This window comes from Onthophagus taurus, chromosome 6, assembly GCF_036711975.1.
Source record: "Onthophagus taurus isolate NC chromosome 6, IU_Otau_3.0, whole genome shotgun sequence".
Taxonomy (NCBI): Eukaryota; Metazoa; Arthropoda; class Insecta; order Coleoptera; family Scarabaeidae; genus Onthophagus; species Onthophagus taurus.
In genome coordinates this window covers 6336099-6361154 of record NC_091971.1, presented here as the reverse complement: position 1 = coordinate 6361154, position 25056 = coordinate 6336099, and the positions used below count along the sequence as shown (strand labels likewise).

Below are 25056 nucleotides of genomic sequence, written 5' to 3'. Positions count from 1 at the left end.
AGAACAAAAACGTATGTTGATTGAGTTAAAAATAAAAACACTCCATCATGAGTGAGTTAATTGACAAGATAATTACAGTTCGTTATCCACCAACACAGTTATGGAGTGAAATTGCGAATTTTCCTGATTGTTTTGTTTCCACAAAAACAACTGTATTGATGCATGAAATCCATCTTGTTTTCCTTACTAAATGAAACATAATATATTCCTTTAATACATGAGGGATTTTCTCTGGGATTAAGTATTTGCTTCATCTAGAGATAAGGTAATTACAGCAAGATTACGCTAGAATATCTTCTTTTTCAATTCGCGAAATTAATAAATGTTTAATAAACACGCTCGATACTGATGTATTGCAACGTGAATTGTCCTTATTTAGAAAGTTATCTGTAGTAATTCTAATTGTTTTTAAATACGAATAATCCATTTAAGAGAAAGCTGAGTTTTATTCGCTGGTTTACAGGTATTGATGTGAAGTTATGATAGAAGTGGTTCTTGAAATTAAATCATAAATAAAATAGATTACTATTATTAAATTTTCTTTAACAATACCGTATAATTGACACTTGGTAATCACCTTTCAAATTGAATAAAAGAACCTGTTATGTTAGAAAATGTAAGCATCCATTTAGAAGATTCATCGTATACATCTAACAAAGAACTTCGCTTCCGCAATTATAAAACTGAACTTCGTGCGGAGAAGTCGTGATCAACTTTTTTTTTCTTTCAGTTAATTTTTATTCAACCGTGATTCGCATCTCTAAAATTAATATTAATGAGATCAGAAAGAAGAACATATTATACGTTTGTAAGTTTTACTTATTTTAAATTCTAAATTGTTTTTGTTGCGCTCTCTCTTGCTCGATGTCTAAACTAAATAAGCTTGAACTGAACCATCGAGAAGAATTCTTGTGGTGTTTAATACAAATTAGTTCAATAATGTTATAAAAGATGTCGAAATGGGTTGTTTTATAGATTTTAACAAATTAAATTGATTTCTGCGTTCAACTTGGAAACTTCAAATTTTGTATAACCTAACTCTAGGAGCTGAAATTTGATATAATATAACCTTAAATATTTTTCAATAACCTTAAAAAGTTTCTATTCTTAATTCCAAAATAGTTTTGAGTAAAATTTTTTTTCTTAATGCTCTTTTTAAATAATGTGAAATTCAAACCAACGTTTTATAAAATTTATTACAAAAAACCGTTTAACCAGGAAAGCTAATAGGTTAGTGTTAGTTAAAAATTATAACTTTAGTTGTTCAAGGTCGTTTGCAGCCGAGGCACTACAACATGAATGATATATTATATCAGGATATAATTTAATCAGAGTCTTGGCCGCAAGTGACAACGGCTTAATTAGCCAAAAAATGACCGGTTTGAACAAATTTAAAAAGTAACTCAGACGGTGAAACATATTCTATTTATATATTTTCTTAATTATTATATAAAAAACTTTTAAAAGTTTCTTCTATAAATAGAAAATTCTTATGGGGTTTGTAAAGATGTTAGAAATACACCAAGACGGTGGGTGACCCGATAAAAGCGTTGTTTTGTTTTTACAACCTTTTTATCTATAATTGGATCTTGAAGACGACCTACTGCGAACTTTAGCTTTTTAAAACCTTTCTTGAACCGGATATGAGCCCATCTAAACCTTTACGTTAAAAAATTCGATTGTAAAATATTTAAAGTTGTATAATTAAACAAAATTTATTTCGAAATTTATAACAAAATATTTAACGAAATGTTTGTTCTATATTTTCAAATATTTCATACGATTATGGATTGCGTTTACGAATTTGGGTTTTACGTTATTAATGCGAACCTATTAACTATTACCATTGTATTTGTGAAAGTACAAGCTCGCATTAAACACGATATCTGTTTCTAATAATCACTGTGAATATATATAATTTTGAAAATTAACTGTTTCCAATTAAGTTGAAAATTTAAATTCTAAAATAACTTGGATGTTGATTGTTTACAAAATTAAGTGGAGATGGTCGGGGTATTCCAACGGTAACAAACTTTACCACAGCTACAACACAACTCAGAATTTGTTAGCGTGATTTTACTTTTGTGTATCTTAGTCTTCTCAGGATCGTATTTTCAAAATGTGGTCCGAGTTTGAACGAATCTTTTTGTTTGTGTAACCGTTATAAAGTAGATCCGCTATTAAATTAAGTTATAAACCTTTTTTTGTGTTCTCAATTAAGGTTTGCTTCAGTATCTCTTATAGCTGTGTTTATAAATTGACATTTAATATCTCTTAGACTCTTAGAGACGACTTTTCTCACTCGGAGTTAATTGAAGGGATAGCAATCAGGTTTTAGTTTATTTGAGTTTTGAAGTTACTCTTAGAGGAAATTTTCTCTAGTATCAATAAACTTTCTAAATCTTATAAATTTCTTTTTATATCAAAATTGTTTATGGGGAAAATAAAAATTGGATTGATTCGTTTTGCTGGAATGTTAGTAACGTAATTCTTGGTGCCATTACTTTTGTGATATGGCCGCAGACCTACAATCTTGGTCGACAATAGACGCAACAACACCCAAAATTCGGAATTCGTACGGCTCGTGCGCGTATCGTAACGATTTTTGCTGTCGTCGCGGCGCCTCTACCGGCGCCTCCGCCAAACCGGCAGTGTCCTGCCGACGTCGGGCGTCGATTCCAGGGCGAAGCATGTCAGTACACGCGCGCGCCACATCGCGTATCGTCGTCTCGCGAAAAAACCACGCGTTCGGCAAGTTGTGAAAAGTTTTTGATTGGACCTTTTCTAAACGGATTTCCTAAAATGTTGTGGAAGACATTAGTCAAGTAGTTGAAATATTTGGTTTGTGCTGATAAGTTTTAATCCTTTTTGGTTGTATTATTAAGAAGTTGCACAGTGTCTTGGGAAATAAACTATGGATTTCCCACCTTACATGTAAGGTAAGTTATAGGTTATTTAATTATTAAGTTTTGATACTCTTCTATGTTTTAATGATCCGATACCGGTGTGTTTGGCAAGAAAGTTTGATATACGGTTCCGTGTACGTTTGTTTGCGCCGTCTAAAGCATCCGTTTACACAAGTACACAATTATAGCTAACTAGATTAAAACCAAATCTGGGGCACAAGCACAAACACGTTGCCAACATGAAACGTTTTTCGAAGAAACTGTGTCAACAATCCGCACTTACTCAAAAACAAATTTGCTGAATTTGAATTGTTTTGAAATTATCATGATGTGGTTTTGACTACATTAAATTAATTCCATATTTTCAATAAACTAAACTTTGAAGGAAATTTGCAATTCCGATCTCTCCGCTGGAATTCATAATAGGAAAGTTTCTCATACCTGAGGGGTCATTTTAATTTGACATACATGGATGTCTAACTGTCGGAGATATCAAAGCAGAACATCATTGAATTAAGGGCAACATCGCACGTAGGAGTCCACCAATTGAGTTACTAGACTCGAGCGGGAATTTCGAAATGATTGGCCTATCAATTAAGGTGCGCTCATGTGCATAAATACGTCAATGACCTACCTTCGAAATTAACTCAACCTCCAATTTGGCTACTGTTTAGGGAATTCCACTATTTCAATTAACCTCTTCTTTAAAGATTGATTAATGGTTTTTATTAGAATCGGGTTAATGCAAAGGGATTTACACTGTTAATCGTGTGCATCGAAACTCAGTGCTAATTGAGTTACGCCTTGTAATTCTACAACGTTATTAATTACTCTTTTATGCAAAGTAGTTCAACGTTCACACGAGACATACACAAAAAGGTTAAAGGATAATCAATTTACAAATGGTAACAAGCTGCAATAGTAATAAAGATGAATGAAGTTGACAATGCGTTCATTTATCTTAATTTAAACCTCGCGTGTAACACTTTAACCTTTAAATACACGCGCAATTTCAATTTATAATTTCGCACTATAAAGTCTGAAGATACACAGCTAAACCCGAAACTTTCTAGTTCTAAGTTTAGTGTTAATTCTAGTGCTAGTGTTAGCTCTATTCTTAGTTCTTTTGCTGCGTGAGATGTAAAAGTCCTCCGTGTGTAAGGCTGTGTTGATTAATGCAATTATTAAAATGAAGTAACAGATTTTGTTATTTTTAAAAATTTATTCTTCTCACTTTTAGTACAAACACTTGATAAGGTATGGGGGAATCTAATTTTCTGCAGGTGCTGCGATGTCTGCAGTTTACTCACTTTCGCATTGTTATGGCTTTATCGTCACATGAAGAGCACTTAAATTATCAGTTCGCTTTCTTTTAAACCTGCCTAAATATGCATTCGGAAAAAGGATGGCGATATTCTTGTGATGGAGAAATTTGAGAATCAGTATAAAACCAGCGTATTTTGTGACAAGTGGTTTGGAGAAAATGGATCAATTGGATTAGGTCCACTAACTACAACTTGACTTTCCTTACCTTTCTGCTGGCTACGATTTTGACGCCAGCAATAGTATTATATAGCCTATGATGAAATTATTGATTATCAATTTGAAGAAGAAGAAGTGAAGAAAGTCGCCAAAATATGATGAACGCATGTTTATTATATTCAACACATTCGTAATGAATTCCGTAAATGAAACTTTTGCAATTTGTTGGTTTTTGAACTTATTTTTTTTGTGTGCATAACAAGCCGAACTTTCGGGTTGGGTTGAGTTGAGTTGATTCAGGTCATTAACTTTTAATATTCAATGTAACACATTCCTATACAAAATTAACATATTGATAGCGCATAAAACCAAAACGTAACTCAAGATTGTAATTCAACCAACTTAATACGCGATCGTGAATGGAAACGCTGCATTTAGTTACCTTTTCATGTCAAATTATGCACCATTAATAGACGCAGACAATTACACTCTATGGATAGACTAAAAGCACGCAAACGATTTTACTTCAATTGCGGCTGTACATTTCCCTGAAAAGCACTTTTAGCATTTTTAAATATCTATAATAGTAAAACTTATAATTGGAATCTTGTCCAAAATTGCAACAAAATTAATTTGTTATACGTATCTAGTTTAATTACGTGCCGAAAACGTTGATTAAACTTGTAATTTTTTTTATAATACAATTTACATTTCCATTTCAAAGTAAACTTCAAAGACGAAATTAAACGAATGGTTTCGGTCATTTAATTAAACGAAAACTAAACCGTGTTTCGGTGGTTATAAAAATACCCGGCGTTTATTTTCTTTGTTCCTAATTCAAATGACCGCCCGTTTTAATTTCTCTTCTTTTTCGTCTTAAAGTAAATTTGAGTCTCATTTCTCGCACAATTTTAAAAATATAAAACATCACGTACGATATGATCCTTAAAAATTTAAGTAACCCTCGAGCCGCACTTCTAATTAAAAGTTTCGCCGGGTAATTAAAAATTATACGGCACTCGCTCCCCTTACATTTTCATTGTTTCTTGGAAGCACGACGACGACCCAATTTATTGCCGTCTTCTATTAAGGCGATTGTTTATATTTTTATGTGGTCGTAACCTTTTTTTATGATCTTAAGCGAAAATACTCCAATTCGTCGGGTCCTCTTCAAAAAATCTTATGAAAAGGACTTCTTAGTAATAGTAGTAACATAGACGTCTTTCTTTTTAGATTATATCAACTTAATTTTAACTGTCATTTCAAATTAAATTAAAATAATCCAAGCATTAATTACTGGTTAAGTTTCAAAGTTCAAAATGTTCCATTGTTTCCAGTTCACGATAATTAATGGTTCCCACGTAATCAATACCTGATCATCAATGCAGTAGCTTTGTGAATCTATTATGGTCTTAATTATAATATGTGTTGTTGCTGTATGGAACAATCCTTTTATACTTGTTTGATATTGTGGTTTAGAACGGATGTTCGATATATCATAAAGCATGTGGTCTTTCTTTATTTTCGGAAAGAAATTAAAAGTTGAAATGATTTTGGTCTTTTCCGATCTATAACGACATTTCAAACTTAGTTTATTACACGTGGATCTGGTTTTTGTATGGAGCGACTTGAGCCGTAGTGTCATGGGAGTTTAATAAAACTTTATCGAAACCGTGTTATCCTTTCCGAAAAAGTTTCTATTCTCACCGGGAAATAAAACCGATTTTTTTAAAACAAAATTTAATAAAACAATAACTGCATAAATGTGATAACACTTTTGACTTCAACAATGCTGAGGAAAATAATCAATACAAAGATTAGCCAACTGCAAATGGCCTCTTATCGTATTTGAAATTATTTGTATATCTGATCGCGATACAACACAAACACAATTTGTCTCTGACATTGTATTTCGGATGGTCGTTCAATTTTGTTTTGATGTCATTAATTCTAATGGGTTCGTCAATCGATATAATTTACTTTTCATGCTGATCCTATTATTATCATTTTATTATTTTACCTGTTATTGTTCGTTGTATAGAAACTCGTATTGTAAGCTGATTATTTTTAACGAGGTCTTTAAATATCGTTTACAATTTACTTCTTATTCACAACAAAAGAAAAATACAAATTATTTTATTTCGTAGGTTTGTATTATACAGCCTGATTCAGAGTAAGCGCCTTATTTTTTTTTAGCCACACTATGGGTACTACTTTCAAAATATTTGGCAGTAATATGTTTTGGCTCATTCTCTACACGATGGTGATGCCACATTTTCAATTGGAAGAATTATTTCAAAATGGGGACTGTCAACTTTTTTTTTTTAATGGAATGCCAAAATTTTTTTTTTATTATTGAGGTCTTAAAAACATTCTTTATACGATAGTATTTTGTTTTTCTTAAAAATTCATTTCTTTCCCCATCAAAAAGCACACATTTTAATCTAGTAGCGCATGAATGTTTTACACTCGATGTTATTTTTGTCCAAATATCAAGCAGCGCTAGACACAAAAGAAACAATTAAACTTTATTTTGTAATAAACATCTACTTATTTATTTATTTTGACAAAAAAAAAACATCGAGTGTAAAACATTCATGCGCTACTATACTCTGTTTTTAAACCAGGAGGAGTAAACGCGAAAGTCAGATTTACACTAGGAAAAATCACCAGAAAATATCACTAGATATTTTGGCGGTAAATTTAAATTAATAATTGTTATTATTTATTTATTTTCTTATTATTGTATTTATTTTCGTTTGTTATCGTCAACACTAAACATACAAATTAACATTGAAGTTATGAGTGTATTTATTTCAAAATATAATAAAGAAGGGTTTAAGAACACAAAATTTACAATAATGACACGAAACTGTCGAATTGTCAATAACCTAACCTTCAAATTCAAAATTCAAAATTGCCTGTGTGTGAACCTTCCTCGCATTCAACCAATCACGTGCAAGGTCAATCTGGTGACAAATTTAAAATACTCCTCCTGGTTTAAAAACAGAGTATAATTGCCAAAGAAAACTTCAAGGTATAATTAATGTTTGTAAACAAAACTAACCTTACCTAACATTCCTTCACGCTATAATTGACATTACAAAAGAAAACTTCACGCTATAATTGCCATTACTAATTGCCAAAGAAAACTTCATGGTATAATTAATGTTTGTAAACAAAACTAACCTTACCTCACATTCCTTCACGCTATAATTGACATTACAAAAGAAAACTTCACACTATAATTGCCATTACAAATTGCCAAAGAAAACTTCAAGGTATAATTAATGTTTGTAAACAAAACTAACCTTACCGAACATTCCTTCACGCTATAATTGACATTACAAAAGAAAACTTCACGCTATAATTGCCATTACTAATTGCCAAAGAAAACTTCATGGTATAATTAATGTTTGTAAACAAAACTAACCTTACCTAACATTCCTTCACGCTATAATTGACATTACAAAAGAAAACTTCACGCTATAATTGCCATTACTAATTGCCAAAGAAAACTTCATGGTATAATTAATGTTTGTAAACAAAACTAACCTTACCTAACATTCAGCGTCTGAAGACACAGGGCTAAACCCGAAACTTAAAAATATACAACTTAGCGCTGAATAACAATTAAAACTAGAACTAACACTTGCACTAGAACTATACTCTGTTTTTAAACCAGGAGGAGTAAACGCGAAAGTCAGATTTACACTGGGAAAAATCACCAGAAAATATCACTAGATATTTTGGCGGTAAATTTAAATTAATAATTATTATTTATTTATTTACTTATTATTGTATTTATTTTCGTTTGTTATCGTCAACACTATACATACAAATTAACATTGGAGTTATGAGTATATTTATTTCAAAATATAATAAAAAAGGGTTTAAGAACACAAAATATACAATAATGACACGAATCTGTCGAATTATCAATTACTTAACCTTCAAATTCAAAATCAAAATTCAAAATTGCCTGTGTGTGAACCTTCCTCGCATTCAACCAATCACGTGCAAGGTCAATCTGGTGACAAATTTAAAATACTCCTCCTGGTTTAAAAACAGAGTATAGATTAAAATATTAGGTTCCTTTTGGATGGGGAAAGAAATGAATTTTTAAGAAAAACAAAATACTGTCGTAAAAAGAATGCTTTTAACCCATAGTGTGGCTAAAAAAAATAAGGCGCTTACTCTGAATCAGGCTGTATATTAAATTGAATTGATTATCTATAATTTGAAATGAAAATTTACTTTTGAGTATTATGAGAATAGTACACAGGGAATATCTGTTCGCTACAACAGAAGCGGCCACGTACATTGGTGGTCGAGCTTTGTGCCCATTATCCGTTACCGCGCTTTTATTAAATTTTAAATCGCCCACGGCTTGTTGGCTACCCGGTCGACTGCTGTACTTTCCGGAAATTAATATTAAACTCTCTCCAATTGCGCATTCGTGCCACAAAAATTGCCCAAATGAGAGCAAATCTACGATGAAAATTCGCTGAGCACGGTAAAATGCTATATTCCATTAAATGACAGATCAAATGAAACTCCGAATATCTGCGGAAATAAGATAACTTTTCCCGTTTTCTTTTTCATGTTTGTTTCGGCAAACTACGAAGATGTCGCTCGTGCGTAAGAGGCGATATCAAAATCCGATTAAACCGGGAATTAGGTGTGATTGGGTTTGGTATCGATTGGTTCGGGGCGCAAATAAATACTCAGTTTTCCTCCTTCTTCCATTAGGTGGAGACGATAATTGATGGAGTTAACGAAAAAAAAAAAAACACCTGCGTCACTAACATCGGACACCTAACTCACCGACAGGAAATCGAAAAGTCATTACCTCCCCGGTCTTAGCACCAGCAATTCCGAATGAAACAGTCGTTTTAAAAGAATCTTAGGAAATTGTCATGTGTTTCCGACACTTTTTGTTCTTTACAAACAGCTTTCTTTTGATACCACTTTTATAAGGTTTTTAGATCTTTATATATAAGAGTTTCAAATTGTTCATTAGAATTGACTATTTTAAATATTCCGGTTAATTAGTTTATCAATATTGGCTATAATGTATATCGCATGGTAATCGTTCCTGGCATATCTGAAAATTATCCCTAACATTGTCCTATCCTTCATTATAATTTTCCCCATCATTAATCCCGTGCTTAATATCGCTGGGTTTCATCAAATCGCATTGCATACAGATATGCCACTTGAAGAGTTTTTGTTTAATGATAAAATGTACATATAAAATCAAATCAATTTTTAATATTGTTTCCTGTTTAAGATCAATATCTATTTCAGTGAAGTGATGAACTCGCCGAATCATAAAATATTCATATATTTAAAAATTTATAACCGCATTACGAGAGTATTGTAACTTAGTTCGGATTACAAAATAACATTAAATAAATAGGGCGTTAAGAAAGTACTATTTTAGTCAGCAAATCGTTTTGAAACAAACTTTAATTAGGTTTTGATTAATATAGAAATTTGTCTGAAACTTGTTCGGTTATTGAACATGACGTATGACAGATACAGTAAACTATTTTAGCCGGAAAATATACTTGAGAAGCAAAGCGGGGTCGTTCAAATTTATGCAGCCACCCTCGTTAACTAAGAGATGCAAATTAATTGTAAACACGTTGTCGCTGGCTCAAAGTGACACTGGGTGCTTAGAAATTTTCGCGGAGCCGTACATCTTGGTTGCTACGTTCAGCGGAAAATAGATTTTCGCGCGTAATATACACGAGCATTTTCGCCGGAACATTCAATTATGGTTAATGCGAACCGGCGTTTATTCTGTGTGCGCAATTACAGCTTGGGATGACTTCGTGACGTTTTAAACGTCGGGGTGATGCCTCCGAATTAAGATAGATGGGGTCTCTGCTGACGGTTGAAGTCTGAGAAAACTCGGTGGGGTTCTTGCCGAAGTTGAAGTCGTCTCTCGAGCTACGAGTGCAGTGCCAAAGGAAGAGGAAGGTAAGAAAACGGACTAATCACTCTCTTGGAACGATTCCCGGAAACTCGGGGTTCGTTAATTACTCGCTTACTCGAGGACGATACCACAGGAGATCCCGCGGGAACAGGTCGAGTGGTTTCTGAGCACGCACCTGTCCACCGCTGCTGAATCCTGTCCCAATCAGCCCAACCGAACGGAAAATTCCCCCCGTATTACCCCGACCAATTTCGAATGTCAACTGTAATTAAGTTAGCAAAATGGCCGACACTAATTGATGCGGATCGAACGAAACGAACCGGACTACAAAAATCGATTTAACCTTTTGATCGTTCTATCCATTTTCTATTTAAATCGAAACACATAGAATACAAATTGTCTGGAAATAATAGCTACCATTTAATTTATGCGTTTGCGTGTGATGCGGGTACTTTTAGTATTTTATAAAGTCAATCCAGAAAATTTAAACGCAACGATATCACTAAAACGAAAAGATTATTTCTGAAATATAGTGTTTACTGGAAAAACCGTGGAACGTACGACAAGAAGATAAGGGGATGTCTTGAAGGAGGACGTAGGGATTTTCTTCGGGAAAAACTGAAATATCTTTAAGAGGAAAGCTCGGGGAGATTTATGCAGTTCCACTTAGTAAACGTTTTCGCGAAAGAGGGGAAGCGTAAAAAGTACCCCAAAGATCCTCACTTGAAGGGTTCGTAACAAGAACGGGCAAAACCTAGCGCACGCAATATGAAAGAAAAAAAAATAGGCAACAAACTTGTTATTAAATTTTTTCCTCACGAAAAGTGCATGGTCAAATTTTTAATAGTGTGCAACACCGGAAAATTATGGTTCGCAAAACTGCAATGCGGGCATTCGATGCGTGATGGAATTTTCCGCCTGCATAACTAAATTCGCAGCAATGTGTCGCCGATGCCATTCGCACATTTCGTTATTTAGTGGACATAACCATGTCATCAGTATGAAATTGAGTAAGCGTGATTGTCAGTGTAAAGAGAGAGCATTACAATTATTTGAGATATGTACATAATCAATGTAGTTCAAAATTAATTTACTTTTTCCTCTACGATTTTCCCGGAAAATGTTGTTGCTTCACGTGCCTTTGATAGCACCTGCTAGTGGTAAATTAGATCGTATCGGTTTCAATGAATTACTTCAAACCTTTCATTAAAAATTGATGTAAAGAGGTTAGCGTTGATGCCAACCTATGTTTACCTCACTTGAAAGTATTTTCGAGGAGAAAGATCAAAGAACTTAGAACTTTTGTCATCAGTGATGTTATTAAGATACAAGCTGAAGTGGAAATTGAGTCGCAAGCCACCTCAAACTTTTTAATAAACATTTCTAGACCTACCTTTTTATAAAAAAAATCTCAATAAATTCATGATAATTTCACGGGAAATCCGCCCCAATATACTCTGCATTCAATTTACTCAGTACAAAGGAATAATTGTATGATTCAAATACACATATCTACATGGTCTACTTGCTTCTGCTTTGTTGGAGAGAGAGAATTTGCTTGTATTTCATGAACTGTTCATGGTCTTTATGGTAATTTGATTGCGTGCACAATTCATCAATATCGTGTAAATAGTTAACATAATTACATATCGGTAAAATTTTTGATATAAAAAATACCAATTATTAAAGAGATTTGTAATTATAAAGGAACTTATTATTATTAAGTTCTTATCAAAAATGCAGTCGTAAAAGCTTTTTAATCAGCGTCAAAAATATGGTAACCAATCCTTTTAGAATTCATAAATGAAAGCAATCCACTCGACTGAATGTACTCGTTTTCAGCGTGCACGGTAATATGGTTAACACTCCATTTTCAAATACGCACTCGTTCGTTGCTCGTTTAAAAACGGCTAATATTAAGTTATGAGGTCGTGATTTCGCACAATTGAACTTTTCCGCGAACGTTAAATTGCGGGAAAAATAAAAGGCTGATTAACCAAGTTTAAAGTGAGGTTGTTAGTGTGTAGTGAGCACCTAACTATATTACGGATATAGTCGGCGTGGATGAACACCTAGCGTCCACCTACGAAAACCTGTGACAAAACGATGTTTGTGTGTGGACAAATGTGTTCCGTCGCGCGGAAAACAGATTTTTTGGATGAAAACGCGTTGAAAAAATCGAATTACCGTAATGAATTGCCTGGCCCAGTCACAATTTTTGGCGAAAACGTGTCGGTTCAAACAATTGACTATGCCCCTCGGGGTTAAAGTACACATGGATGTGTTTATGTGTGTAGAGAGAATAATAATGGGTTGGATTGAATTGCATTTCGTTCATGCGCATGTCATTATCGTTCGAAAAATGGCTGGTTGTAAAAAAGTCAACACTACATTTTTGCTTTCCAGAGTAGTTGAGAAAATTTGTCTGACAAACATTTTATGATTACAAAAGCAGTTTACATAAACAATTTTTTTTTATTCTTCTAATTTAGGTTAACGTCAATATTGAAAGAGTCATAATGGGATTTAAAAGTTTCTGGATATTCAAAATTTTCTTTCAGATTTTCGAGGTAAGCAACTATGTTCACTTATTTTCAAAAAATCATAATAAATTGGAATTTAAATAAATCATTATGAAATTGTGAGCATTTGTTATACAAATTATAAGCTTTCCAATGAAATAAACCGATTTTCAAAATATCTTTTAGTTTGCTATATTTCAATTTTTTAGGTTAACATCAACATTGAAAGAATCATAACTGGATTTAGGTCAACGAAAAGATATTTTCATTTTAGATAACAAAAACCCCTCAATAAAAAAAGCATGTGATTCATGAGTGTTACGATTTATGATCAGTCCTTTCTTTCTTTCAATCTTGTTTTAAATGGGACCTAAATCCCGAACTAAATTTTATTCGTTCCGGTTACCTATCTTTATACGGCTTATATTCCTTTTTATTGGCGATTTGAGGCAACGGCTTTGGCTTTGATTCTGCGAAGCAGAATAAAATTATAACGGCTCTTTACGATGCTCTTCGATTTGGCTCGTTACCGGGGATTATCATAAATTTGTGCCGGCCCGCAATTGCGCCTCGGGGACCCATAATAAAACTGTATCGGAAATTCCATGTTAGCTTAATTGCGCATATTTTGTGTAATCGCAGCCGACCGTGTTTGCGTGCGGTAAATTTTGTTAGAAAATGAAGACTTTATAAATTATATGTTATAAGACCCAAGTTAATACATTAATTGAAATTGATTATACCGATTGATCATTGCGATTCAAGTGGTATACAACACGTAATGGTTCAAAGGCTAACTTAATACCTATTCCTGATGTACTCTGTGTTGTTTGTCGTTGTTAAGGAATCAATACCATCAACGTCTGTAATCAAGAATGCGTACATAGTACTAAATCTACAATTGAAATTGTTAAATTAGTTTTGGTAACGAAAGTACATTTTCTAATAGTACTTAAATAAAAAAGATTTCAACGTAGAATAACACGAAAATATTGATGTTTCCAACAAAATTCCTGAGGGAATATATTCCGTGTGCGGATTCGTTGCGCTTTTATTGCAAAGAACGGGATTACATGTGCAGAAAAGTCGGTTTCCGTGTACCTCCTCGCTAAAGCTAAAAATAAAGACAAAACGAATCAGAAAACTTTTCTAATACCTGTGTGTATTTAATTCAATTCCCCGGCAAACGTTTAATTGCGCCACACAAACTCCAAAGTTATTTTGGATGGCACAAAACTAACACGAAATCACATTATTTGAACGAGCGTGTCGGTTGTTGTCGACGTAGGCCGCATCCGCAAACAAAAGAAGCGCAGAAACAGGCTAAAACAAAACGCAAACTTTAAAACGCCATTGGCACCGGCGCGGCACGGTGCGAGGTTTTCCGATTATTCCCACGCATTTCCACCTCTACAACCACTGTGGCTTCACCATGTAAATGTCGAAAATTTTTCTTTCATGTTGTGAAATGCAAACTTCAAATTCACTGGTTTAAATTGTACATCACGTGATATATTTATGTAGACAGCGGAAAATTAGATTATTTCGATTGCATATTTGGAATTCTATATGTTTCTCTATTATATGTTGAATTATTATTGATTAAATCGAATTTTCTTTTAATTAAAATACCAATTAAACTTCTAAATCAAAATTGTGTTCCCTACTTTAGTAGAACGCGACTCTAAACTCTCGAGAGAATCGATAGTTGCACACAGTAAAGGTGATATTGGGAGGCCATTAATTTTCCAAACGTCTTTTTCATTCCAAAGGGGCTATGTCACGATGAGGGAATACAAGGGGGCTGTATTTTAGCAGAATACATCCCAAAAGAGTGCTTGGTTATCTCCCACTATGGACGTAATTAAAACGTTGAAGTTGTAAATGTGACATAGAAGTAGTCCCCTTACGATTTAGGAAATATTAATTGTTGAATCTTATTAACGGCATCCAAAAAAAAGACAAACGTTCAGTTTGGCTAATAAAATTCTTTTGGGGTCAACGGCGTCGTACCTTCGGGGCTTTGGGAGAAATTTTCACTCGACGTTACGACCTGCTATAATTCTCCTTAAGTGCCGTTTGCGGCCCTCCTTTCTTTTTCATTCCAGGCGACAATATTGGAAGATGGAAGGCGGTTATACAGAGAATTATGCTAATGTCCCGGTTTTCCAAAATGCCAGCCACTCCTCGAGCAACGTTTCACTCCCACGCTATGGACACATCTATTCCATTAAACGTTTCTGTTCCTATGGTCTAAACGGCCGCATCGTGCAATAAATCCGACGCGTAAAGTATTTTCGAGCGAATGGACCATTGTGAATTCTTAAAGTATCTAGTATGTAAGAGGAATCGTTGGGATATTATTAGTAATTCGAAAACGTATGGAACCATCTCAAGGATTTATTGCATAAGCAATATCTTTGTTCTAGAAAAATAAGTTAATCCCGATTACTTGTTTCATTATGATGACAAATCACTTTGCCAATTTTTGCATTCCTCATTCATCACCACAGCAGCCTACATCATACCTGCATTTCCCCACGAAACTCTTACATGTTTACCATTTCATTGACCAGCACATATCGATTTGACAATTTATCTTTCTTATCATATTTCTTTTCAGTATCTAGTCAATCACAAGCACTATTTAGTCTTCTGTCAGTAGTAACAAGTTTTCTGCAAGAGATACCTAGTCCAGCATTAGCAGTATTGTCTTCCGAAAGAAGTAACTAGTCTTCTGCAAAGGGTTATCTAATTGTTCATTCGCAGTATCTAGTCCATCGCAAGCAGTATCTGGTCTTCTGTCAGTAGTAAGAAGTTTTCTGCAAGACATATCTAGTTACCCATAACCACCATTTACTCCTCCGCAAGCAGCATCTTGTCTTCTATTAACACCATCATGACCTAGTTTTCTCGAAGAATTAGCTTGTCTGCAAGAAGTAGGTGCCCTCAACAATGTTGTGAATATTAGGGTATCTATTGTGTTAATAAACTCAGTTCTAGAATTCCACAAAAATGTCTGTAGATACATTCTGCGCATTAATTAACTCTTTGATTTAATAAACAGATGATCAAAAATTTATTTTTTGTTTAATTTATATTTCTCGAGTCGCAATTAACAAAATAAAATGATAGAAAATAAGAAAGGTAACCTTGTTGAAAGAAATAAATTAACAATGAAACGATTTCATAGTAGGGTAAATTGGAAACGGTTAATTAAACTAATTTCGTTGAAACAAAAACAAAGCTTTAGGAACGTGAGAATTCGTAAAATTCCGTCACGTTTGAAGTACCAAAGGGCCACACTGGTGGGCGCCTCTAAACCGAATTACAAGGTGGCTCGAGTAGCTGGGACAAAAGTTTAATAAAAAATTAAGCTCGCCGGCCGTTTGAGGCACCCTCACCTTTCCTCTCGTATTACAAGCGTACGGGTATCCAAGGTGGGGAAAACTCTGGTGGAGCTTTGAACTTTTTTAAGCCCTCGAACGGTTGGTCTTGACTCGAAGTCCAAAACTTGACTCCCGGACTTTTGTTCGGCGAGATTTAGCCCCGTACGGGATTGTCCCGAACTCCACGTCTTTGTTTACACGCTATTTAGTACTTAACTCTTGGACTGCTGTTGCCTTCCCGTCGGTATATACACACCTTCAATTCTCAGCCGACCCTTTCAGACCAACGCTTAGGAGTACAACACAAAAGTCTCAGCGTGGCCGGTTTCTAAGTTTATTTATCTTATTTGAGGTTTGCTTGTGGTATTTTCTCATGTTGATTTAAATGCATTTAACTGTTACGTATTGTATTCGGTGTGTAACTAAGCATCGTAAACCTTGGCTACGCCCCAGTTGCGGTTTAACTTACCGCCATTTCCCAGTCCGGCGCGTTACGTCCCCTCCGGTTTGTTCTCTTTAGTGAACCGAGCAACACGTAAACCCAGAACCAAGTCGGTATCATTTCAAATTCATAACTGAAACCTTAATAGCTTTAGCTTGAATATTTCATTCCACAATTTTTACTAGAAAGTATAACTTAATATTATTGAAAGATTGAAAAGTTTTACGAATTTCTTTTCAAATACTCAACACGTACTAAGAATATCTTCAGAATACGAATCGCGTCTTTAGAATAGGACGATATAAGGGCAGCTTTCTGAAAAGCATTAAAACTCCCATATAATTCCAGTTCCATACATCACATCCCATTTCAATTTCCTTAAATATCGAGTACATAAAAGTGGGTCAAGACGTGCCCCCAAAATACACACACAACTCGATTGTCCTTACTCGAGACCGGAGTTGTGAACTTTCTTTAGGAGTACCGAAATCTTGAGAAACTTTTTCGTCTGCGCGCACAACTCCCCCTTTAGCATAGGGGTATATTGTTCGGAACACGTGTGACGTGCCGCTCCCTCTCTTATAAATAAAACACTTTATAAGGTTTCCGAGAAGGGAATAAATTTCGCATGTGAAGTGCTTGGGAAGAGTGTCACGGAGAACTCGTTCGAGTGCTCAGTCTGGGCAAACTTTTATCGAATCACTGCTCGGGTGTCGATCTAGCGATTTCTAACTGCAAATAATGATAAAGGTTTTAAACTCAATTTTATTATGATGTAGTTAAAACCAATATCTCAATTTATAACATAAATAACATAAATTTATACATTTAAATTCAATGTACACTTTGTTTATATGGTCATGAGTATCGTAATAAATTTATTGGATTTCACTAAATTTAAAGATAAATAGTTAAAAGCTTTATCGTGTATCGTTGCATTAAATTAATTTTGTTTTAGTAGCAACTTTTGATTTGTGAACATAAATATTTTAGGAAGATTTGTGGTGTTATAGAAATGACAGTGTCAAGAAACTAAAGTGTTCGCAATGTCTCTCCAGACCAAGATGCCCCTTACATTGTATGCAATGTGTCAAAGGCAAGATAACGCAGTCATCAGTCATCGGTTTTGTATAATAATAAATGACCACCTAGCGTGAAGGCACATTGCTTTGTCATCTCCATGATTTATTTCCCCGATTTTTCTTGGTTACAATTCTCTAGCACTCAAAAATATTTTTTATCGTTTTCTGTTCGTTTTTATTTTATTTCTTCCCTTTTCGTCCGGCGCGAAGTGATAAATATAAATATGTATAGTCGGAATAAAAAGTTGCGAAAAGGGCATATAAATATTAATAAGAGCGGAAGGAAATAAATTCTTGACGGACTCCACGGACGCCGTTCGTCGCTCGAATTAAATCACTCCCTTTTCTCTTCCAGTACTAAGACGGGGAAAATCGTTCCAGTTCTACTTTGTAATTTAAGTGAAGCTCTCTTTCTCTTTCAACTAGCTGTGATTCCGGGTAATGCATAATAGATCACTCACTTTGATGTTTTCAACCACTTTGGAATACTTCAAGTATTTCATCTTACAAAATTAAATGATTTACTGTAACATATTTTATTTCTATTTAAAATCATCAAATTAAAAATTACTTAACAAGATAATAACGAATTGTATTAAGCTTTAACAGTACAAGTGGGGTTAATATAAAAATTGAGGGATTTTGTTTTAATTCTTTTGAACTGATTAAGTTACCAAGGTTGATATTAATCAAGTAGAACCATTTTGGTTCATACACATCAACTTTACCCACATTTTGAAGTCTTTAAACTCTCTGGAAAGTGCTCCCTTTAATGCATTAACTTGTATAGCATTTCTCAAATAACATGAAGGTATTTTCAATTAATTAAAACCATTTCGACTCACACCAATTAATATTTCCAATTTCGTGATATTCTGGAAACACTTGCAAAATGTGTCAAAATATATTTTTTTAAATCTTTTGTTCTGATTAAGTTGCTATCCTATAATAAAGCAATTGTTTCACCGTATTCTCCAAGTAATACTTCAAGTTAAATCAACAATTCATCAAAAACCGTTGAATAAGTTAACTCATGCATTTATCGTTTCCTTTTAAACCAAATTCATTCTCAAAAAATCTATGAACCAGGTCTACTTAATCGCATTTCAATCACTAGATACTGCTTAAAAGAACTGAATTGTGCCGATCATGTCCAACGAATCGGAAGTTTCATTCAGTAGCGATCATAGACAATAAAACAGCGGTGCTCAAATTTCAAAATTCGCGATCACATCAACTGAAACGGCATTGTTTTACAATATCTATTTGAAATCTTTACGCAAAAATAAACATTTCAAATTCGTTCGTTTATTTTGACGCATTTTTTCCACCATCATTTTCCACTTTTCCAAGTAAAATAAATTACAGAAGAGGAGGCAAACGTTGAATTGATTTATTTATAACCTAATTTACTTTCCTTGAAAATCGGGGGTTGTGAAAGTACATCCCCGATTTCCACATTTTTTTATCACTTTCGTATCTTAGGATTTAAAGAGCTTTTTTTAAGCTTCGGAAGTTGAAAAATTAAAAAGAAAATTTTATGAAAGAATAATTCGTTTAAAACAATATGCACCAAAAATATGCACGTCAAATCCACTTTGTCATCCTGTATTTGTTTTTGTATAAAAATATCATAAAATAGAATGGCGTGTGGTTTATGTACCGCAACACATCCGATTTTGCTGTTAAGTGCCAGTATTTTGGCGCAGGTCACCAACCGTTGACTGCGCAATAAATTACATCGTTTGACTAACCTTGCACAGTTAGCGATATTGAATTTCCGTTATCCCCCCGAAATAACTCAATGAACCAAGGCCGTTCTAATGTTTGAATTTATAGCCGTGCAAAATTCGTGACGTACCCGGAGGTCGTAAAGTTCAATTTTATGGTAAATCTATGGGGTTAAACGCTTACACAGACTTACAGCTAACTCCTGGAAGTTACGGGTTGCTATCTTGAAGTTTTTGCGAAACCCTTGCAGGGTGAAAATTACCATTTTATAGACCAATGCATAGCTTCTTAGAAAAAAACTCAATTTGCCAAAAGTGTCTCTTGTGGTATTGTTAAGATTTTCGAGGACTATCTTCGCTTAGATACTGTTACGAGATGAATGATTAATCTTTTTATATAAAAGGTGACCCAAAAAAGAAATACTGTGATAAATAGTTTTTTCAATTTCAATCACAGAAAATGTTGGTATAAAATTTAACGATTTCACAGTTCTAAAATTGAAAGAGGGGTTGTATAACCGTCTTATACGCACGACGTAGTGGACTAATAAACGTTTACGAATAAATTCGAAGGCACGCAAGATAGAAAGCAACGTTTAAACTCGTTTTATACGCCCATAAACCGATTCAACGTCGTATAGACGCCGCTGCACTAAAATTTCTTTGTGTCGCATTGTGTATTTACTCGCTTAGTGGATTTATAACGCAATTGAAACAACCATAATGAACCCTAGATAAACCTAGCGAAAGTCATTATGAGTTGAATTATAACCAATAAGCAGGGTGGTTATTAAAGCTACGTCGTAATCATTAATAGTAATAAAGTGAAATAGTAATAAAGTAAAATAGTAAAAGGAGGATTCTTTAAGAACATAATTAAGGTTGTTATTTTGTTGAAAAAAAAGTTTGATTTTGCCGAATTTATTGGGTGAATAAATATTATAATGAAACAATGGGTGCGTAATCGTAGTGGTGATGATTAATTTCCATTCAACGTTTGTCACCCGAACTCAGTCCAAGCTCAAGCACGCCTCCATACATACCATTAAGATCTGTACGCGATTCGGTCCTATATAACGACGAACAATACGAACACACCGTGACATACGTGATGGTTGATTTATACTGGCCATTTATAACGGATATCGGGCCAACTCTTGTGTGACTTTTTCTCCTCGTTTGAAACACGCGAACGGATATGTATATTATTTCCCTAGTATTGATTTCTAATACATTTCCGAGAACGATTTCCAGTAAAAATTGATAAGCAATAAACTTCTTTTTTTATCATAAGAAAAATTTGCTTAAAAAGATATAGAATTTTGTTGCTTTATTTTGCAATATCAGCTTGACACTTTGACGTGACGCAAATTATTTATGAAAAATCGATGGCATGAACCCTACTCCATTTGCTCCCAACAATCTGATGTGAATACTAAAAGGATTCTTTTTTTCCTTTCGGCATCTTTTTTTTGCGCACCGAAAACTCAATAAAACGATGATGGATCGATTTTAAAGTCCCCGGAATCAACCACAATCATAAATAATATAACCTTGACATCTGAAAAGTTGTTGTGTCACCATTGAGAGTTGAAACCTCAATTCGAATGGTTAAAATCGAGGTTCGGTCAGACAGAAAATTGTGACCCACATTTCCCTGAATGCGCGCCCCTCAGATTTTCTAGGCAATGAAATTGTGTGTCAACAACGTAGACGTTCTACAAACCCGCCATTATTATTACGTCGCGAGGCATTTGTGTTAAAAGCTCTACAGAATATAACATCATGGCAAAGTTATATGAGCACCATTCAGGTGGAGAAAATAAAATTCAACCACTTAAATAAAAAAGTTAATTGTTTATTCAAATCTTTATGCAGTTTTTATTAAATCTGCATCAAGTCATTGAAGTGTGTATTAAATCTTCATTATGTCTACTAAACTTTTTATCCATATCACAGCATCACGTACAAGTAGTATAAGACACTTTCACTAATCACAGTAATCACAACACTCATCATAAAATTACTTAATAAATCAATGATTTGATCTGTAGAAAGTAAAGGAGGTAAAAGCTCATTGTGTCTTACCTCTTAACCATGTACATTAATAATCAAATATATGAATAAATTTGTGTTCATTAATTGATTTTGAATTTGAAGTCGCCTCCAACAATGCGGTTAACGGAAAACTTTATCTCAGTTAGTGATAAAAGTAAAACTAGTGTAATGGGCCACAATTTTTTTTCAGTAATGGCATTTGAGATTTTCCCAAGTTGAATCGCCGGGCGCGAGCTTCGACGGTCCTCGAATAGAGGCCAAACAGTCCGTAAAATCGACCTAGATTTTCACTCGGCAATTCGCGCTTTGCATGCAAGCGCCTGGATCGGTTGTGATGTCGCTCGCCAAAGAAGCTTTCCATGGAAATGGCACAAACGGCGGCGACGGCGGTGGCGGCATCACATCGAACAGTTCGCGTTTATGCTACATTTGCCGATTTTGTGGAGCGGGAGGGTGTTGTGAAGTTTTTCCGGGAAAACGCCCACTTAATTCGTATTCTACGCAAACTCTCTCGATTCACTTGGATTCACGAAGTTGCCGTTGGGACTTACCCAAAATTACCAGCTTCCACCTTTCTATGCTATCAGGGTTTAACGAAAAACGATTTTGTGTAGATGAAATTAAGATTACGGTCGAAAATTTAGTTTTAAAGCTTCAGAGTAACCGAATGTTTTCGTTTAAAAACAATATTTTTTTTTAATGCGACGAACTGCTAAAGAATCGCAGATTCTGTAAATCTACTGAGAATGTTTTGTCCAAATACCGCCAACGACCCAATTTTGGGAAAGCGTTCCGCTATTTGGTTTTATGTTATTGAGGCCGCTTCAATTATGCAGATTAAAACAAGGAGTTTGTGTTAATTTGTGTTTTAGAATTTTACTGCAAACTGCCCGATTTGCAATTCAAATTGTTTCGTTTTCATAATTTTTTTCGATTACCAACGGAAGAGAAAAAATTTTATCCATAAAAAAACCTAGCGAAATTTATGGAAACCCTAAGGCAACAAATGGTCGCATAGAATATTTAGATTTTTTTGAGCGATCTTATGGGATAGATATGCACGCAGTCGTTATGGAAATGAAGGATACATATTTTTGCGTATTTTGAGGATAAGATTTTTATTGAAACATAACCGAATATTATTTTATTATAGAATTTATAATGACTAAATTCCAGTGTGAGTTCATATTAAGTTAATTTTCACACCTTGACACTACATAGCTTGCAGGTAGGGTCATCGCAAATTCCATGTTACCACCGCACCGTGGTCATTATATTTACCAAGTTAACCCAGGCATTTAAAACGTTTAATTTAGAGAGAGGTCCCTGGCTACAAGCTTGGCAAATATAAAGTTCATACATAGCAACCAAAACTCAGTCGCTTCGTGCTGATGAAGCCGAATAAATAGGTTAGGTCGGATTTTATGCGGTAATGGTAATAACCCAAGAATTTATTGTTGGTTATGCTACATTACGGCGGTATGAATATTTCAGAATTACGCGGCTTTTAATGGCGTTGTTTATTAGTGATGGAACGGTGCGTAAATGGTATTTTTAACTCTCTTTTTCATGAAATAAACAATAAGGTTTCAAATTAATCTATTATAACTTTGTATTGTATGGATAATACTGTATTACTGTATAGTAAGTAATACTCTGTAATCCCTGCGTAATTCAATATCCTCTATTCAATCGGTGTAGTATCAAAATACAATACCACTTTATTGTTACATAGAGCATTATAAATAAAAATATATAACATAATAACAATTTCTTTGTAACTAACTTTTTGTTATTACATAAAAAATTTATTGTCTAAAATAACACTGTTGAATAAATTAATGTGCTTTAGAAACAAATAAAAATGACGATAATTGTAGGAATAGCAATGGTGAACATAATTAAAAGCACACATGGCTGCTCTTTAGTATTTTATGTCACCTCTTTCAGCCACTTCCATCTCTTTCTTCTCTCGTTGTCATTGCTTGCCACAATTGTTTATATTTTTCTAGTATATACAGAATTTATACTCTGCACACACTTTACTTCATCCAACATCATATCTGTTCTTCATTTCCACATCTAAAAACTAACACTGGTAAACAAACCTGATATTTCTGCTGAGATAAATCAGTCAAACTAACTTAACTTTTGTAAAATGTAGTTAAAAAGTTAATAGTAAAACAAAACAATTCAAAAATGTCAACTTACATTCTCTCAATGTGCTCTATGACTGCGCATAGCAGATTTTGGATGGAATCCAGCAAAGTTTAAAATACTGCATGCATATAACTTATTCTCGCTTCATTGCTTTTGTTCCTTGTCATCGTGTGTATATCTATTGCGTTAGCCGGTTGTTTTCCTTAGGGAAGGGTTCGCTAAGTGAAGTGTAAGAATTTTGGCAATAACACGAGCATAAATCCCTAGATACTAATTATCTAGGAGTTTATCTGAAATTATTAAATAAACTTCACCTCATAAGTTTTATGGCTAAGAATCACGTCGTAATTACATCGATATAAGTATATTAAATTCGTACTCATACAGGATTTTTAATATAACATGACGATTACGTTGACGTTTTTACGACAAAACCGAAAGCTACCGCCGTAACGTCTGTCCGCGTGCTGAAAACTATGGATTTGCCATAACTGCACGAAATTTACGGCCCTTCGCGATAGCAGCCGCTCGTAAATTCTCGGTTTCGCTCGACAGGTTCAATCAACGACCAGCCACGTCAAATCCCACCGGTTTTACACCCGAAAAACGAAAGCTGGGGATCAAATTAAATGATCGGCAAATGTTAACCCTTTTCTGGATTGTTTAGAAGAAAATTTCAAGAATCTTTCAGCATATTGCGCTTATTTTAGTTTAACGCGTTGAACAAATAAAAGGGACCAACGTTGGCTTTCAGAAGTTCACTTGCACGGCTGAATTAGATTGTCGCCAGGAGACAAAAGTCAAAAGTTACGAGTGGAGCGAGGGTCGTAGGTCAAAGCGGCCGCAGGATTGAAATCCTCCAGCGCAGTTTTAAGTCGACCACTTCTTATTTCTGTTGTCCTTCTCGGACTCGTCGTCGCTCGCCAAGGCGGCGAAGAGTTTTAACGCGATCCCAAGGATCACGGAATTACACGTCCAACTTCCACCACTAAATATTACTTACTGTCAGGCCATTTCGTCTGTCCTCCTTGCTCTAGATTTACACTCGAGGCGAAAACAGGAAGTCGCTCGGGAAGTTTGCCGCGCCCGCTTTTTTTTGTCTCCACAGAAGGGGCAACTTTACTAATCAGAGTTTACAAGAAAATATAAACGGAATCACACGAAAGCAGAAGCGAAAAAGTCGGTTCGGTAAATAAAGATGAGACGTTGAGCGAAAAATATAGTTCTTTCTCTATTTGTTCTTACGAAAGTGATATAAGTGTGTTGTCCGAAGAATACAAACATCAACTGGACTAAGTCCAAATCGGGTTGAAAACTTATACTCACTATTTTTGTTCTTTT

General features: G+C 34.5%; 1 protein-coding gene across 3 annotated transcripts in view; it reads left to right on the top strand.

Annotated features, from left to right (window-relative positions):
* The first annotated feature begins 2688 nt into the window (after positions 1 to 2688).
* LOC111427934 (neuroligin-4, Y-linked-like) overlaps positions 2689 to 25056 on the top strand; it is a 120411-nt gene continuing 98043 nt past the window's right edge. For 2 of the 3 annotated variants that reach the window (XM_023063298.2, XM_023063297.2), the window contains exon 1: positions 2689 to 2939. The gene's annotated coding sequence lies outside the window, so the exon portion shown is untranslated. The remainder of the gene's footprint in view (positions 2940 to 25056) is intronic. The other variant, XM_071196381.1, reaches the window with a different exon arrangement.